This window comes from Tenrec ecaudatus, chromosome 5 (assembly GCF_050624435.1).
Source record: "Tenrec ecaudatus isolate mTenEca1 chromosome 5, mTenEca1.hap1, whole genome shotgun sequence".
NCBI lineage: Eukaryota > Metazoa > Chordata > Mammalia > Afrosoricida > Tenrecidae > Tenrec > Tenrec ecaudatus.
This window is the reverse complement of record NC_134534.1, coordinates 28763160-28767215: the sequence shown is the minus strand read 5'-3', so window position 1 is coordinate 28767215 and position 4056 is coordinate 28763160.

Genomic DNA, 4056 nt, shown 5'->3' with positions numbered 1-4056 from the left:
GCGTGAAAAGTGAAGAAGATTGAGAGCAAGCACTAATTGTGGACTGAAGACTAGTTGCAGTGATGGAAAGTTTATTAATTTCATTAGCCTCCCTGTTTTAAAGATTACTCTCCGGAGAGAGTCCCCCCAACAGTTGGAGGAACTCTTTCAAAACCCTTGACAAGAAGTAGATCTGTATTTCAGAGAGGGGATGATAGAAATATATCCCCATAGTCTGCGGCAGCAGAGAGCACAATTGACTCCTGACCCTTGCTGCTGCCCCCTGAATTCACAACTTTGGGTTGTACAGAGAATATACTTCCTGTTGTAAGCTCTTACACAGGGAGTGAGCATGACAGGGGTACTAAGATAGCCCAGTCTAGTGATACATGGGACAATTCCTGTGAGTGACATTTCACAGGGTTCCAAAGTTTACAATCTTATGGCAGTAAGGCCTTATGTATTACTGGGATGCAAGAATAGAAATATGTCCTGTAGAGAGGCCTATGACCCTTCAGCAGAATCTTGCTTATTTAATCAAAGAAAACTGGCTACAATCCATATATATATATATATATATATATATATATATATATATATATATATATATATATATATATATATACACAATCCAAATATATCTATTTGCCCCAGTTCTAAGTAATTATCATAGCCAAATAACTAAAATAAATGTTGCAAAAGGAAATTTAAGTTGGGCTTGCTTTGGAGATAGGTGGCTTTGGTTGAACTCCCAATCCTCCAGTCACCAGCTGGGTGTCCTTAAGAAATTTATGTGAGCTCCTTTTGGCTTAACTGGGTCATCTTTAAATGAATGAATTAATAAAAAGCACTTGTAATACTTATGGGCACATAATTAACAATCAAAATATATGAGACTCTATTCAGGGTATGGGGGAGAAAATGTGGTGGTTGGCTGCTGTGGTAGTTATAGAATGGTTTGTCAATATGAGAGGATTAAGAGTGAAAGGGTGGAGGTTAGCCTATCAATTAGGTCACAGTCAATGAGGCCTCTGGTTGGGCATGGCCTTCTCCTGAGGATTCTGGAAACTCCTGTATTCCTCCTTGGAGGAGGGAGACACACTTCCTCTCTGCTCACTCCCCGGGAGACATTGCAGCTGACAAGACACTTGGAACTATTCTATTGCCTTGAACTGGAGAAGCCACATGGAGAGCCCTACCAGTGCGGAGATCCTTATACTGCCACTGGATCCACAAGACTTTCCACCCACTGGCCTGTGATTGTCCTGCATCTGGCATCATAGCATGTGTTTTGTGAGTCTGAAGAGGACTTTATAGATTGGTATCGGACATATGGGCCAATATCAGACTTAAGAACTTGGTTTGGACGGGGTTGGGATGTGTTCTTAAAGTTCAATTGCTCTAGTATGTAAACCTCTTTCTTACACACATGAGTCTGCCTGGATTTGTCTCTAGTCTCCCTGGACGAGCACAGCTGCCATTAAGACTGTAAACCTTGGAACCTGGTAGGCCAGGACCACTACAGTCAAAATCAACTCTACAGCAGTGGACTGGTTTTTTGTTTGCCCAGAGTCCCACAATTAGTAGAATGGAGAAATCAGTAAACAATGAACTAGATAGTCTAGCTTCAGATTCTAGGTTCTTAAATATTATATTAGACATAATATTATATCCACAGAGCATACATATTAGCTGTAATTTAAAAACATTATTAAATAGTATTTGTATTAGTTTCTCTGGGTTGCTGTAACCAACAACCACAAAATTTGTGTTTAAACAATATTTTTTCTTACAGTTCTGGAGACACAAAGTCCAAAACCAAGAAGCAAGACTATGCTCTGGCTGAAGGCTCAGGGGAGGAATCTTGTTTCCTCATAGCTAGTAGTTCAAGACACTCCTAGGCATTCCTCGACTTGTCAGTATGGCGCTCCACTCTCTGCCTCCTTCATCACATCCCGTCCTTCCCTGTGTGTACAGAGCAGTCTGTGTCTCTTTTCTTCCTATACAGACATTAGTAACAGATTGTAGGGCCTTCCCTGCCTCATCTTAGGACCTCATACTAAGGAATTTCCTCAGCAAAGATTCATTTTCAAATAAGATGACATTTTGAGGTTCCTGGTGTACATGAATTTGGATCACGGGAATGTTGAACCATCTAAATACACCATCTAAAAGATATTTGACTTCTTAAAATATGTTCTTGGTTTTTACTTTGTTCACTAAAGTTGGTAAACAATCAATAGGTTATAAAACGTGCTCCTCTAAGACTCTTCTTGGGCAATTGATTTGATTGACGTTTACCATGTGTGCAATGCTTTATTTCTGTCTCACTCCACATAGTGTCTAATACTACCTCTGGTGCCACAAAACAAAGCCTCTCAATAGAACAAAATGTTCTCATCCAAAGACAATGCAGAAGAAAAGTCTGGTGATCTATCTCTGGAACAAACATTCATTGAAAACCTTAGGGAGCCCAGTTCTTGCTAATGTGCCTATGAGTGCCATGAATTATGTCCACTCAGTGATAACTGGTTTTGGTTTTGGAGGTTTCACTTAAAAATAAATATTAGAGAACCAGAACTGGAGGTATTGATTTTATTTTGTTTGGGAGGGTCAAGTCAAAAAAGCAAAAAAGTTAAGGGATATACAATCTAACACCCAATAAATATGAAACTGAGAAAAAAATCCTTTAGCATTTTCTAAAGCTATCAAAGGAGATAAATATCTTGTAATATTTTCCTTTATTTTATAGAATATATTTCTACAAAAGTTAGAATTGGGTCTTATTTAGTCTTGTGTTTATATTTTACTACTTTCAGAAAATGTTTTCTGTTAATTCGTATAAACATGATGTTAACTAATATAATTAACACCTAAATACTATTTATATCTTTCCAAGTTCTGACAGGTGGATCACTCCACCTGGATAGTCCCCAGGTGCCATTCAGTTACATCCCACAAGGAAATCCGCATCTCCTTACCGGTGCTCACGCTTCCTCTGACTTTCTCTGCTCCAACTGGGAGACATGTAGAACCGTTCACCCAAGCCACAATGCTCTCCCTTCCTTGCTCTCTTTGCCTCCATCCCCATGTTGCCTACTTTTAGCTCCTGAATCTGTCCTCCTTTCTCCATCCCCACTGTCATTATCTTAGCTTGTCATGTCAATATCTTACCTCAACCATTTCCATAGGTTTCCCTTGGACTTTCTTGTAAGTCCGTTTCAAACTTGAATCTAGAGCACAACTCAAATGGGATCACTCCCTTTGTTGAACCTCTTTGGTAATTGACCTTCCATGATGTGATCTTTGCCTGCAGTTGCTCCATCTTGTCTTCATTATTCCTCTTCCCTCCTATAAGCGAGTCAGATTCAATTACGTGCAGCTCTCTGGAGGCAGAACCTATACTGGGAAAGTGTGAACAGTAAATACGTGTTCCTTTTCCCGACTTGCATCTTCCTGACATAATGCTAGTCATGGTACAAAATCCTTCTGACATGAGACAACATCCATGAAGTTTTCTTTGGAATTCTCTTAGTCCCTGACTCCTACCCTCTTAATCTCCTCAGATATAAGCATATCATTTCAAAAACGGTTTTATTGGCCCTTGAAAACCACATCATACAATTCAATAGTTCAATCATATTGTACAACCACCACCATAATCAACTTTAGAATATTTTCTCCTTGTACTCATTGTTATTAGCGCCCTGTTTCCCCCCAGCCTCCTCGGCCATACTCACAAGAAATGAATACTCCAGTCACTGTCTCTATAGACTGACCTAACCTGGATTTCATATACAGAAAACTGCAAAGTAGACAAAAACTAACAGCAAAATGAAACAAAAACTTCAGTCAATAGGAAAACAGACAATATAAAAAATTAGAACAAATTTAAGATGCATCAGAAGAAATCAAATGCTACGGTGTTAAATTTTATACTTGGTACTCCTTTCTATTACATGCAGCAGGCAGTATTTATTAGACTGATATCTCTGTCTACAATATATTGAATTTCATGATGGTAGTACTTGCAGATGACTTATCTTTGTTGGCCTAATTCTTCACATTGAATTATAT